Source organism: Pristis pectinata, chromosome 9 (genome assembly GCF_009764475.1).
Source record: "Pristis pectinata isolate sPriPec2 chromosome 9, sPriPec2.1.pri, whole genome shotgun sequence".
Taxonomy (NCBI): domain Eukaryota; kingdom Metazoa; phylum Chordata; class Chondrichthyes; order Rhinopristiformes; family Pristidae; genus Pristis; species Pristis pectinata.
Genome location: NC_067413.1, coordinates 24735535 through 24751346, shown reverse-complemented (window position 1 = coordinate 24751346; position 15812 = coordinate 24735535). Strand labels below are relative to the sequence as shown.

The 15812-nt window shown below is 38.6% G+C and overlaps 1 long non-coding RNA gene across 1 annotated transcript; it reads right to left on the bottom strand.

Moving 5' to 3' along the window:
- Positions 1-2009: 2009 nt before the first annotated feature.
- LOC127574706 (uncharacterized) lies at positions 2010-4546 on the bottom strand. The gene is made up of 3 exons (XR_007956954.1): positions 4458-4546; positions 3807-3921; positions 2010-2142 (listed from the first exon to the last, which is right to left on the bottom strand). It is a non-coding gene; the product is annotated as an uncharacterized LOC127574706 (long non-coding RNA).
- Between the last annotated feature and the right edge of the window lie 11266 nt (positions 4547-15812).

Sequence of the window (15812 nt, the reverse complement as noted above, 5' to 3'; positions counted from 1 at the left end):
ACTCTACACCTTAATGGTATGACAGACCTGGAAGCGTAACTAAATTTACCAGAATGATAGCTGGAATACAAATCTCTTCTGCAAACACAAATGATGCTAGGCCAATTGTTTATCTGAAATCAAGGGCAATAGATTTTTTGAATTGGCACAGATATGCTGGAAATGCTTCATGGGTCAGGTAGCACCTGTGGAAAAAGAAACATCTAGTTGTTGGCCTTGGATTAGAAATGGGGAAAGTTAGAGTTTAAAAAAAGTTGCTTTTTGATTATGAATAGATTTTTGTTAGTCCTGAGGCTGACCATCAGAGCATCTTTGAAACAGTGACCACATGATTTTGTTATCCAAAGATTTTAAAGGGAAGTGGGACACGTGCATATATTTGAAGTCATGATCTCAATGAATGACAAAACAGTTTCAAACAATACACCAACCTACCATTGTTTCCATGTTCTGAATTAATCTGGGCATAGTTTCTGACAAACTCTATGAAGGCTTAGAGAATCTTTAAAACTAGATGACAAAGGATTCAAAGATCACACAATACAAATGACTGGCTTTTGGAACAACTTCCAAGTTGGGTACAAACCAATATATTTCTTATTTTCCCATGACACATAGAAGGGCACACACCCATCAAGTTCAGGATGGCTCAGAGAAAACCCAGTAATCCCCTTTCCCCCACTTATTTCCTTGCAATCTATTGTGTAGCACATGCCCATTAATACCCCCCTCTTATTCTTGCACCAGCCAGCTACACTAGAGGCAATTAACATTAGTCAATTAACCCAACAACCAACATATCTTTGGCATGTGGTAGTAAACTGAAGCAATCATAGGCGATCCACAGTCACCGGGAGAATGTGCAAGCTTCACACAGACAAAACCAAGAGGACAGGATTGAGTCTGGGTGGATGGAGCTGTGAAGCAACTGATCGACTTGTAATGCCAATGTGCCAACCAGTAGAGCAAACCTAAGAGAGCATCATCCCAAAACCTGATACTGGATAAATTGTGAATAATTTATTTTGCTTTTTTGAATGATTAAAAATATTTTAAGTCTTAATGTAAAGTCGATTATGCATTAATTCAAACAAGAGTAGAAAAATATTTAGTGTCTATGAAAATAACCAGTCTTTTGAGGTAAGGAATTATTTTGCCCCAAGATCACACTTATGAAATTTTTCCTGGATCATTGATGAATTTAACTACAATTTACTGAATGTTCTTTTCCACCACATTCTGAACTTCCTTTAGTTATTTTCACAACACAGTGCAGTTCTTTTCATGCCAAAACTATTCCTTTACTGAAAGATGAAGTCCATTTATGCCTATGTTTTCTTATTTTTGTACATTATTAGGGAATCACACTTGGTAGTTTGCAATGAAAAGTTGGGATTAAGTGGCTTAGAAATTTCCCCAGAGGTGCTATCGATTTCCCAATGTGACATCAGTGAAAGAGCAACAGAAATCCTGGACACTGTAAATGCTACTCATGCCTGAGCTCGCAAGTGTGCAGCAAGGACCTCCAAGATATTGCTGAAGATCAAAAGATGTGGTATCCTGAACATCCTTTGAGAATATGGCTTTAATATGATAGACTTCTTGTAACCAAGACATTTCCCTTTAAACCTACACCAGAAAATTGCACACGATTTGGAAAGAGGACCTCACCCACCATCAGAAACTGACACAACTGGCAGTACATCCAAAGTACTCCCATTTGCATGCAATTGGAAAACAGCCTTTTGAGCTATTACTTCTAACACACTTCAGCACCATCCTCAGAAAAGTGCAGTCCATTTCAAACAGTGGTGGAATTGGGAAGGGGTTGCGGAGAGTCATTTGGATCATTGGAACAGGTCATTCATTCCCGAGAGTTTGCACTGTCCTTCAATTATATCATGGCTAATCCATACCTCCATTCCATTTACCTGCTTTAGTATTAATAACCTGACCTTAAAAAAACTGTCAAACCCAGTCTTGAAGTGTTCATTTGGGCTTACCTGTACATTCCCTAGAGAAGAGGACTTCAGATTTCATGGATGATCATAGCTGGATGGATGATTGACAGTAGAATGTATTACATTCAACACCACTCAGGTCATCAAAGATCCTTAAGCAAGGATTTTGCTGTAGGGTCCACTAAACAACAGTTAAGAGCTGATTTATGTTCCTTATCTTTATTTCAGTTCCAGACTATTGTTATACTTTATTTGCTACATGTGGAATCAGCAGAATCACCACTGACTGCTCACTGTGACACACCAGTACACTTGACTGTGCCATTACTTAGAGTTTCACTCAGCAGAAGTGATAGGCAGAGATACGGTGAACTGTTACCACCCTTCTCTGCTGCCTGGGTAAGAGCATACTGTGATGGGTAAGCAATTAATAGAATTTGGAGCAGACATTATTAAAATATAGAAGGCAAGACATGTTGACATAACCTAATCTACACAAAACATTCAGATTTTTCTTTTCCAATTGAGAGGATGCATAATTCTCTTTAGAGAATTTTATTTATTTTAAGCCTACACATAGCTGTTAAGGGACCAGAACTTAATGTAGAGCACATTTCTATTCACTGATACTAAACCAATGCGATCAAAACAATTTCCATTGATTATCTTCTTAAAAATATTTGGTCAGAGTAGAGAAACAAGCCCTTCGGCTCAACTTGTCCATGCCAGCCAAATTGCCCTTCTACCCACGTTTGACCTCTAAACCTTTCCTATCCATATACCCGTCCAAATGTCTTTTAAATGTTGTTATTGTACCTGCTTCAACCACTTCCTCTGGCAGCTCATTCCACATATTTTTCACCCTCTGGGTGAAAAAGTTGCCCCTCAGGTTCCCATTAAATCTTTCCCCTCTCACCTTAAGCTTATGCCCTAAGGTTCTTGATCCCCCAACCCTGGTTCTATTTTGTTAATATCTGAAGTGGATTTGCACTTGTGTTTTGACCAGATTGTAATCACTATTATTCCAAGATTGATTCAATCCTATTCAGAGTTTATCCAATTAAAGCAACAACTATAAGTATTTGTCTGTGATATCCTCATGATTATCTGATAACATATTAATGTTCCTAACTACTCAGGAAAGATCTGAAAACATTAAGCTTAATGAGGTTATACTTTAATAATTGCTTTCTTCCATATAGTACTGAAGCAATGAATAAATCTGACAGATAATTTACTCAAAGCAATTGATAATCTTAATTGTTGCCAACTATTTAGTGACCTACAGATTTGATTGGTGCTTCAGATATCAAAATATTCTACTGGGTAATTTACTTTGGACCCTATTAATTCAAGTGTGGATTTTGTATAGTAATTGCTCATTTATTAACAAAAAAAGGCAAGCATTAATAACAGAACATAGTTAGGGGCTGAATGCTGGACAGCAGGATGGCAAGGCTCACAGCACCAGGTTGTGAACTCCATTCCAGGCATCCTTACTCAGGAAGGTAAATGGGACTGGTTGTATTCTTGAACCTGTTGGACAAGTTCAATTACACAAGCTCCCTAGCCTTCGCTAATAATATAAAATAAAATGCTTTTATCTAAGCTCAGTTCCTAGTACCATCTGAATGAAGTGACAAAGGAGGAATTTGTGTTCATATTAGGGCTGAAGTTTTCTACAAGCACTGGAAGTTATGCTAGTTTGTCAAAAAGCTTAAGGAAGTGTGTGATTTAGGACACAAGACTGCTTATGTATGCCACCACTGAATCAAACACAAATTGCTTTAATCTTTTTAAGAGCAAACATTTATCAAAGACCAAAATTGTATGCTTTGAACTTACATGTTGTTAATTGAAATCTGGAAGACTCCCTGATTGGAGTAAGCACACTCTGGCAATTGCATTCCAAGACCCTCTCTGCTGCCTAGATGTTATCCAGAAAGAAGATCCAGTAAGTCTGAAATAAAACCAATCACATGATCAGAACAACCCATGTGCTAATAAGATACAACATCGCTCTTTCTTGGGTTAATGATACTCCTACAAATGAAAATACAAAAATATTGAGAAAAAAACAATGATTTAATTTGTCATCTTGTACCACACCTACAATAACTATAACATCATAACTGGACACTTCCCACCTCCTTGCATCCATGTAATATCATAACAGAGACAACAACTTCAAGCCAAAAAGATGCTTCTTTGGACACATCCCCCCACCCCCCCCCCAAAAAAAAAACAGGCCTATTGCTATAGAAGAGTATAAATGCGAGGGTAGGTGAAGAGGGCACCAATTCATTGATTGATTACAGGTTTCCCAAGAACATTTTTTTCTTTTCACTGTTCATTTTAAAACACTGACATCCACACTTCATTTTAACATTGCATTTTCTACTCTTTCCAGAAAGATTTCCTAAGAACCCAGATTTCCCTTAGCTTCTACAAACTACACACTCATCAAACAAAGGAAGATATTTTCCATTGATTTACCACATCTAGACATCAGAATAGAAAGACAATTGCAGCACCAAAGTCAATGCCAGGGGAATGGGAAGGATTGGAAAAGCACAGCAGTCCACCACAATATGTTTAAAAGAAATACCATAGGTCTTTCTAAAGGGTTATATTTTTTCAAGTGCTTTAAATACAATGGATGATATTGAAGTGGAGTGGCTTTTGTTTGTGATCAAACAGCAGAGCTAATTTGGACACAGCATGGTCTAATAAAGAGTGATGAGTTGAAATGACTAGGTAATTAGTTTAATGATGTTGATTAAAAGTCAAATATTAGCAAAAGTACTCAGCAAATTCCCCGATCTTCTTTGAGTAGTGCTGTGTGGGGTTTTACATCCCTGAATAGGCAAATGAAATCCAACATGTCTAACTGTTGCCAACAACTTTGAGATGATGAAATCCAAAAGCAGTTTTAATTTATTTCACATTATGAATTCAAGGTTCATTATTTTCTTCTCTATATCTTCTTAAAAGTCTAATTTTCAATTATGAAAGTAATGTGTTTTGTTATCAAGAGAGTGCTTTGTCACCTTTACAAACTAACCAAATTACATTTTTGAAGCACTTTCAATAAAATCCTGTTTTTTCACAAAGTGTTTTTTGTTCAAAGTTAGAGCATCAGCTGTCTCTTGTGACTTCACTTTTACTAAGAACCCTACATTCAGCTTTTGCTCAAATAATGAAGTTCAATAGAAACAAAGTCCTATAAGAAAGAAAACAGCATTCAGATCTCAACATTCAGCATTCCGCCACCTTCAACAGGATCCAACCACGAGTCACAGCTTCCCTGCACCCCCTCTCTCGGCTTTCCAGCACTTTTTGTGTATTGCTCTGATTCAAAATGGGCTGTTATGCACTCCTGGCACGTGTCAGTTTCAACCCCAATATTTTGGCTCTGGTCAAGTATAATTGACCTGAATTAATAACTACCTTCTTTTCTCCAAAAAAAAAGCTGACCAGCCTGATAAATCTCTTTGGTATTTCTACTTTGAAATTAATATTAAAGATTGGTATTCTTATATAGCCATTCACAACCTTAGCATTGCCCCAAAGCACCTTAAAGTCAATTAAGCATTTTAGAAAATCTACCATGTTTGTAATTTCCTCTCAGAGATCAACAAGGCCAGTCAGAGAAATCGACACTAGCTTTATCAGATAAGCTCAAGTTGTTTAAAAGACCTTTTATTTAACATACTTATGATCTCAGCATATTTCCAAAATATTTTAGAGTCAGTTAAGTAGTCTTAAAGTGAAATCACTTTTGGAATATAGAAAATGGCAGCCAATTTGCACACAGCAAGCTTCCACAAACAGTGATATAATTATGATCAGCTCATTTGTTCCAGATAAGGAAAATATACTGACCAAGGCTTCAAGAATAACTCTCCTCTTCACCGTCAACGATCTTTTATGTGCTCTGCTGAGGTCAAGTCAGGCCTTGGTTTAACTTCTACTCTGGAAGAGAGTGTGGCACTTTCTCAATGTTGCATACAAGTATCAATCCAGGTTATGTTGTCAAATCTCTGGAGTGGAATTTGAAAAGAAAACTCTCTGACTCAGGCAATTATTACCACTGAGGCAAAACTAACACCATAATTTTCAAGAGTTTCTTAATGTTGGTTACAAACTCAAATTTGTCTGGAATTTGTAGTTCTCACAAAAAAAGTACTGCAATATAACTTCTGTGTTCTTTGGTTTATCTATAAGGTTCTGCCTCATTCATCCCCTTTCAAGGTTTAAAAATCTGAAAACAAACTTGAAAAATTTTAGCTGGGACCTGACCCAGTTTTTTTTTTCACTGATGCTGTTGATTTACTGACTCCACTTGTCCAAATTTGGAACCATATTCAATAACCATACATCTATTTGTAATTGAAGTACATCCAGAGTGTGACTGAGGTTAACACAATGAGTCCCAGAGCTGATTTGTAAATATCATCCTTGAGTTTTGCTTTGCATTATTGAGTTCATACTTTGGAAAAACTTTTCTGTCCTTTCCCCCTCTTATGATCTTCTATGTTGACCTTTAAAAATTTATATATTAAACTCCTTGATGAATGAATACTGATCAGCCAATACAAATTAGTTTTTATTGCATTGGCAAAAAAGGCAGCATGTTTAATGATGAGACTTGGCAGCTGAGAATTAAATTCAAATAATCATCTGAGAGTTATGCTTTGAGTTTGGATAGGATTGGAAATTTAAGATTCCTGGCTGCAATTTTTGAACAGTAAACAGAAGATGAGATGACAGTGTTTGTGATGGTTTCAGACACTGCCAGAATGTAAAGATATCTTGAAATCTGCAATAAAACTAATCTATACGGATTGAGTTAAGATGTGGGAAACAGTTTCTGGTGTGCATAGCAGGTGTTTTCTTGGGATGGCTTTTGATAAGGTACTTTGTCCCTGGAAGAGTCCCCAGCTAACGTAATAAATCCTCAATAGTTCAGAAGATCCACTGGTAAGCTATAAGTGTCAGGTATAACTGCCGGCAGATAAAGCATGTTATTCCACATGAGGAGCAATACATGCCTGAGGTGCCTAAACATGTGCATACAATTATCATGGATGTGACATCACACTATTAAAATGAATTCAGACATCAGATATGAACAATATACTAATGTTCAAACTCTCCAGTACCACTGGCATGAAGTGTTGCGTCCTGACAAGTAATGCAGGCCATGGCTGAGATGGTGTGTAAATGTCCACTGGATGCTGGGTGCCTGTTTTGAGGAATCTGGGTGGACGTAATGTATTCTTCCCTCCTCACCTCTCCCTCCCATGACAAACAGCCAGCAGCAGTTGCCGACAGGACTGCAGACTTTAAGAGACCTGACTGGGCAACTTCAGAACCAGCTGAGGCTGTTCAGTTCACAGTGAGCCCTAAAATTAATGGAATTTTTTTTTTCAAGCATTCAGCTGGTGAGATACTTGCTCAATGGGTTCTTCGATGGTGACATTTCTGCAGCACTTCATTACCAACCTTTTTTGTTGAGGTATGGCAAGACCTACCGTAATATCAGCAGCATCAGTGTTAATTCTCTCAGTGTAATTAAGGATGATATTTCCCCTATATGAGGGCACATTTTCACAGTGTTAGTGTGTTCAGAAGCATTTATAAAAGGAATAAGTAAAATAGTTAAATAATCAGGACATTTCTTTTTCCAGTGAAGTTACATTCATTAGTGCCTTTTCCATTTCACCACCTTGCATGTGGACTTCAATCTCCTTGGCTACATTGCAGTGTCCCATCTGTGGCTGCAGTTTGGATGCTCCCTTTTTCTTTGAGCCAACACAGATGTCCACAATGAAATGCAGGTCAGAGCTGTTGCATGAAATTGAAACCAATGTGCCTTTAAGGACTGATACCCCTCTGTCGTTTGTAAATTAAAGAGACTTGGTAATGCCCAAAAGATCAAGCAGCGTCTGTGGAGAGATAAAGAAAACAGTTAATACTACAAATGGATAACCTCACAGCAGGATTGGCCAGTTCTGAAACAAACATAAAAGCAAGTCAGCTGACATATTTTCAGTTTGAGTTCGTGTCGCAAAGACTGCAAATTGTCCAGCTGCAAGATGAGGTGCTTCAAATTTATTTTGAGCCTTGTTGGAACAGTGGAAAAGGCCACAGAAAGTAAGGTTAGAGATGCAGTGGGATGGAGAATTAAACTCACAGGTAACTGGAACTCAGGGTTGAACCCATGAACAAAATGAAGGTGCTCCACAAGCATTCACCCATTCTGCATTTGGTTTCTCCAATACAGAGGAGACCACACCTCGAGCACTGAACATTGCCACAATGACACGCAGTGGTCATCATCATCAACTCTCCTCCTCCTCTCCCTCTAGCATCCCCTCCTGTTTCTTCTAGTCCATCTCATCTTCTTCTGGGGGTGGCCTATCCCAATGCCCTACAAAGCTAAAGTGGAAAATGGCTACAGTTATAAGCTTTGGCCAAAACATCTCTATCACCATGCAGCAGGCATAAGTAGTAATGAGTTCTGTTGGTGCTTGAATCAAAAGGGTTGTTATCTTCACAGTGAAACATGTCTTGAGTGCTTACCTGGCATATTGATAATCATACTTTCTGTAGAGATGTTTGGGGTTCACTCCCCTCTCTGTCCATGAGGAATACGACATTTCTTCCACATGGGTGATATATTAAACTTGTGAAGGAGTCCTCCTGTGTAGTTAGATTGCCTCCCATTGCTCAGGGTCTTTGTTTAAATGAAGGAGGTGAAGGAGATCGAGTCATTGAAGGAGATCGAGTCATTGAAGGAGATTTTCATCATCCACATTCGTAAGTGTGATCTGTGTGGGGATATAGCAAGTCAGGTAATGGCATGAAGAGTATTTGCATGTGTGGGTGCATATGGGGCTGGGGGGGGGGGGGGGTCGGGGAAAGAGTGGCACAAAATCATCCTGCTCTTCCTCTCCCTTCTGTCACCTACATCTGCAACCTAGACCCTCTGTGAAAATTGTGGAGCTCTCTCCTATATCCCCCCACGACAACCATAATGTCTGGCTGCCATGGGGAATGTGCCTTTAAGGACTGATACCCCTCTGTCATCGGTAAGCAGCAAAGTGTTTCCAGCTGCACTCTATTGGGTGAGGTCTCATCTGGAAACACACAGATCCAATTTTATTTGTGTGCAAACTACTATGGTGCTGTTTCCAATATCTTTTTGGCCAATGCATGAGTTTTTGTGGAGGATGCAATTGGGCATTAGCATTATGTATTTAGTGTCCGGAAACATAATGGTACCGTTTTAAAAGGCATGCAGAAACAGAGAGATCAGAGATTTACAGACAGAAATCCTTAAGGGTGGTAATACAAGTAGAACAGTTTGCTGTAAAGATTTAAAAATTCTTTGTCTTCAATAATAGAGGCATACAGTACAAAAGCAATGAAGGTATGCCAAGTCATATGTAACACTGATAGGGCCCAGCTGGGTTTTTGTGACCAGTTCTGGACACTACATATTACGAGGGATATCACCAGTCCAGGAAATGAGTGAAAGGTATTAACTGGAATGGTACACTTTAAGCCCTTCTTTACATTGTTTGGAAATGATGAACAGCAATGACCTAATACATAAATCTGGGGAAGTTCCATTGCCATTAGTACAACTATCTTTTTACAAGATTTCATTTACCTTTCTATCCAGCATGGTAACTGCTTTACAGTCTAATTTTTCATAATAGTATTCCTATGGTGTAATTTACTAATTTTTTATTTTGACTTCAGGTTGTATGTTATCAACTACCCACCATTTTAATCACTTACTCAGAAAGCTCAATCATGGTAGCAAGATGAAACTATTATTTTCTACGCTCAACGTGGTCATCACCAAGAATGGCCAAACCCTTCAAGTGATCATTAATCATATTCCATCTAACCTTATTCAACAACTTTCCTACTTCCCTTCTACTGAAGGCAAGTTTTCATGCTTATAAATTTACAGCTCGAAGCTCCTAAGTAACAGCTTCCATTTAGTTTCCCTTCTCAATTGTGGCTTTTTTTACATAAATAAATACATTTTGTGTTGATTTCTCTAAAAATAGCACCACTTGCTAATTTGAACTTTACTTAGCGGTTGGTGTAATGCTTTACAGTGCCAGCGACCTGGGTTCAATTCCAGCCACTGTCTGTAAGGAGGTTGTACGTTCTCCCCGTGTCTTTGTGGGTTTCCTCCGGGTGCTCCGGTTTCCTTCCACATTCCAAAGACGAACGGGTTAGGAAGTTGTGGACATGCTATGTTGGCGCCAGAAGCATGGCGACACTTGCGGGCTGCCCCCAGAACGCTCTCCACAAAAAGATGCATTTCACTGTGTGTTTCGATGTACATGTGACTAATAAAGATATCTTATCTTATCTTATCTTATCTTATTCTTTTTACAAGGAGTATTTATATTCTGCTGTGTCTCTTTGGCTTTAACATAATTCCCCTGACTTCTTTATTCTAGTTATTTCTACCCCAATGCCAACTTTCAAGTTATTCCTCCAAGTGTTTGTTCATAGGTAAAAATGGAAGGCCAGTGCATTCTGATATTATGCATAAGCATTTAGTAACCATCTCAGTTAAGTTGCTCCATTGAATATTCATAATTACTCGGAGGCTTCAAGGCTTCCCCAAATGGAGAATGATCTCTGTCTCATGATGAAAAGTACTGATGTTAAAAAATTGCATTCTCCATTCCATGTTTCATTGGAAAACAATTTAACCATGCGGTTAGATTAAATGAAAACTACTCCTGTTTGTTTTAATGCATAAATAGTACATAAAATGTTTTACATGTGCTTTGAATGTTTTTTGTTCGTTTCTTGTTGAAATCTTGGGCATACAAAATTAGACAGGGCACCTCCTGTCATGATTCTTCATAATGTCTAATACTAATGGAAATGTCAAATACAAGAGGGCATAGGTTCAAAGAATTACAGAGTCTGTACACTGTAGATCTAGTGGAAGATGCTGCAAGTTGTGGCCTGATGCTCACAGTTAAGGAGATATGTTGGGCTGCTTTGTAGTTCCATAGTGTGGAGGGGCTGCATTAGAGTCCAGTATGCCATTTCCATCTCCCCCTAGTTTTCCCCTCCATTTCCCCTGCTTTTTGTCTTGCCTCATTTCCGTGTCAGTGATGTGGTTGCCATGGACAGGACTCTGTGATGGTGCTAAACCACAACTGTGAAATCAGCAAGCAGCTGCTGTCTGTGAAAGGGCAAATCAGCTTCTATGACTTGAAATGGGAGATTGTGATTTCTTAAAGCAAAGATGTCCCAAATTAGTAATTTTTGTAATAAAATTCCCCAATTTTTGGCAATGAATGATTTGGCATTGGGGAAAAACACAGTGCCTATTCAGTGCACCAAAAATTGATGAAATCCAATCTTAGGCTTTATTCCCAATATCAATAAGGACTAATTTTTCCTTCCTTATGCAGGCTGCTCCAATCTGGACCACTTAATGGAAAGAAATTTAAAATCCTCAATAGAAACAATACTAATTTATTTACAAAATCAGCTGTGTTACTTGGTCTGCTGTTCAGAGCTCTCCATTATGTGCCAAGACCAACCTTGAACCAACTCCCGGGTTTGTTGCAACCTTTTCACTTTGACTTTTCTAGTGGCTGCAATTCAATTCAAATACAGTTGCTCCTAGTTATACACTTAAATTGACACAATCTCATTTTCAACTCAACCTATCCTTCTGGAAACCTTTGTGCCCTTCCAAAAGCATGTCTAATTAATCAGTATTACTCAACTGGGCCATAAAGATATGAATTATATCAGCTTTATGCAAGAAACAAGATGGCTGTTGGTTTAACATCTCAATATTTTATCCATGCTTTTCTCATTTATTCTTTGTTGCTTTCAATATTTAAACAGATCTTGCTAATTTCTTACACAACAATGTTGCTTCCTTCATCATATGTCTGTAATCTCCTCTCTCCTCTGCTCTTTTGTCTTTGGCCTCCTGTGAAATGGTAATCCCTTTACTCTATTCCTGTTGGCAGATATGTCAGTCATTTTGATATTGTTTTGTGGACTTGACTCTTTAACTCTCTATCCACCTTCTCAAAACATTCCAGCTATTGGTTTCTAATCTCTCCCCAGCTCAGAGTCTTCTTCCTTAAATGTTTTTATGAACTGTTTTGTGATATTTATTTATCTAAAAGATGCTAAATGAATACCAATTGCAATACCTCCCATTATCTCTGACAGCAGATTAGTGGTTCTATTATACAGTTGAACATAGGAGCAGGGTAGTTAGTTCTCAAGCCTGTTTTATTTTCATTATTCATTATTTGGAATCTGGGCATTTCCAGCAATGCCAGCATTTATTGCCTATACTTCACTGCCTTGAATTGTTTGTGGTGAACTGCCTTATTGAGCCTCCGCAATAATTCTCATGAAGGTACTTCTACAATGTTGTCAGGGAGGGTGTTCTAAGATTTAGATCCAGCAATGATGAAGGAAGAGTGATGTATTTCCAAGTTAGGATGGTGCATGACTTAGAGGAGAACCTCCAGCTGGCAGTGTTCCCATTCACCTGAAGCTCTTGCCTTTCTTGATCTCAGAGGTTATATGGGACATAGCACCCTCTCCAAGGCAATATATCCTTCCTAAGGTGAATTATTTGAACTTGCTCACAATGTGTAGTCACACCAAGGTTTTGCATAGCAGTGTTATAACCTCTAACCTTGTATATTCCAATACTCCATATATGCAATTAGACTTTTGTTTATTTTCTGTAGATAATCATGGTATTTCAATGGCAGGCACGGTAGTGTAGCAGTTAGCATAATGCTATTACAGTGCCAGCAACCCGGGTTCAATTCCCACCGCATGGCGACAGTTGCAGGCTGCCCCCAGAAAACTCTATGCAAAAGATGTATTTTACTGTGTGTTTTGATATACGTGTGACTAATAAAGATATCTTATCAAGGAACATAGAACCACTCAGCTCTCTTTAGATGTCCATAACCTTTAACATTTCACCATTTGGGAAGTATTTCTGTTCAACATCTATTCCTTGAGACCTAATCTTTTCTTCCTTACTTGTCCCATTATTATCCTCCCTTACCCTGCCATCATCATCTCCTCTTCTATTTAATAACTACACCTCTTCACCCTATTTTACATTTTCCCCATTTTTTTCATAACTTGTGACTTGCCACACCCTATTTTTCTAGTTGTGTTTTTTGTTTACAACCTAGTAATTCTCTAATTTCTTCCAGATTAGATGACAAGCCACTGACCTGAAAAATGGATTCTGTTCCTCTCTTCAGAGATTCTACCCGACCTGCTTAATATTTCAGATTTACAGCCTCTGCAGTATTTTATGTTTATTGTTATCCCTTTGTCCTGCAGTTGTAACTTACCTCTAAATAATACTCAGTGTTTACCATTACTATTGCCATTTTATTGACTGGCATTTTAATTCTCTGACCCACTCACACTTTATCTTTTCTGCTTCTGGCATCCTATATTGTTCTAATAAAACTCAATAGAAGCTCACAGTTTGTTCAGCCACTCTATTAGTTTACAAATTCAGCGTCTTCACTATCCCCTCCAACCTTCCCCTCTCTGAGGCAGAACATTCTGTCCTCAGCAGGGGCCTTACTTTCATTCCCCTGAGCCCACACTTCAAAGAGTTCCAAGCCCGTCGTGACACTAAGCTCTTCTTCCATTGCCTTAACGCCTACTTCTTTGGCAAGGATTCCCCACCCCCCACCGATGACGCCTTCTCCTGCCTCAAGCCCTCCTCGTCCTCTTGAACATCCTGCTCTGGCCTTCTGCCCGCTCTGGATCTTTTCAACTCTAACTGCTGAGCTCTTGCTCCAACCCCCCTTCCCACACCTTTTTATACTGGTTTTTGCTCTCTACCTTTCCAGTCCTGAGGAAGGATTTCAACCCAAAGTGTCAACTGTCCATTTCCCTCCATAGATGCTGCCTGACCCACTGAGGTCTTCCAGCATTTTCTATGTTGTTACAAATTCAGCGATGAGTTTGTCTATCATCTAAGATCACCTTATATCTCAATGTTTCTCTAAATATCTCTGATTACTCCTTTCCCTTATACTATGGTCAGCATAATGCCTCCTCTGTGTTATTTCCTGGATTTAACTGTTTTCCATGTGTACCTTGATGACCAGAAGTGAACACTGTGCTCACTCCTTTTACTGTGCTGTTCAACTGCACCCTTCTGGCATCACGTAATAAAGATAAATGTATGGTCATTCAGGCAAAACACTTTTCAAAGAACAATCCAAGATTGAACGCAATAGCTTCTATGTTGAAGTATTGGACAGAGAGATGGTCTTACATGAAAAAACTATGATTCAGAACCAACATCAAATGAAGTAAATCAAAATGTGCCAATCGAGAGAACCAAACTTAAGCTCTTAAGTCTGTACTAGGCAGAGTAGTCTCAGGAAAAGGTTAATGGATTATCTGTACTGCAATTAGCAGATAAATTTCCTGAGTTAGTGCTTCTCGTTCAGAGCCTCATAAATGAAAGGCCTCTATAGGGATGCTATTTTTCTCTTTTAATGAGAGGGTATTCATGGTCTATGTGTAATGTGAGACTAGTGAGTGAGATTCTCACCACCATGTAAGCATTCAAAATTCTTCCAAGTGTTTGACTACAAAAATGGAGCCTTTTCCCATGTCAAAGGAGAAGTTTGCTGTCTATATTAAAAGGATACAAACACTTTAATCCCAGTACACCAAGCCAATTTTCCAAGGCTTGATTTTAGTGTTGTAATAGGTATACTGTTCTCTGCACTATCTTTGGAGGCTTACAGGAATATGTATGAACCTGTATTTACATTGTACCTTTCATAATGTCAAGATAATCTAAAAAGATTTGGAGCTAATTAAATGTTTTTCATGTGGTGTTACTGGTAAAATATAGGAAAGGCTGAGGCCAATTCACACTTAACGAAGTTCTGCAACATAATTGGCGAAGACACAGAGTTGGGTGCACGGGAAACTTCCATGTTTCACTGATCCCCTGCTCTTCAAGTAGAACATTGAAATCTTTTAAAGACACAAGAGGCTGCAGATTCTAGAATCTGGAACAGGAAACAATCTGCTGGAGGAACTCAACAAGTTGAGCAGCATTGAGGAGATGAAGACAATAAAAGAATTGTTGATGCAGAGTGCCAGCCTAAAAATGCTCAGGTCTCTTGAATCCATAACCTTCAGACTCGGAAGAGTTGGCATCACAACCAAACTATAAATGACTGCAGTAATGTGGATAAAAGCTCCAGGTTCAATCCGACTTTAGCTGTAACACTGCAAGAACATATCAATAAAAGGTAGTTATATTCTTGTTTAGATGTCATATGAGTATTATTAACAAATGAAAAGTCTGAAGGAAAATTATGATGACAATTCCATTTATATACATTGCAGTTAGAGGCTCAGCTCTGATCTTGTGTCAAAAAGGAGAGTTATCCACAAACGGACTGTACATTGGAGCAAAGGCACAAATGTTGCAACCTAAACTTAGAAATTCTCAAATATGTACAACTGTGCACTTAACTGGTACTGCAGGGGGGAATTTGCCACTTTCCTTGCAAGGCTGCATAGGAACAATTTTTGTACTGCATTACATACAAGGAGTTGTGCACAAAAGAGTAATGAATTGGTAAATTGGTGAATCTTGGGCTTTTAATACGGTCACACATAATAACAGCTTGCAATTGTAATTGAGAAGAACCAACCTGGAGATGTGATTTCCTGTCACAGTGGAAGCTCTTAAAGTGGCTCCCCAACGGGAATCATTGTTTCAAATAGTGGGTCCAAGTAGAAAAACAG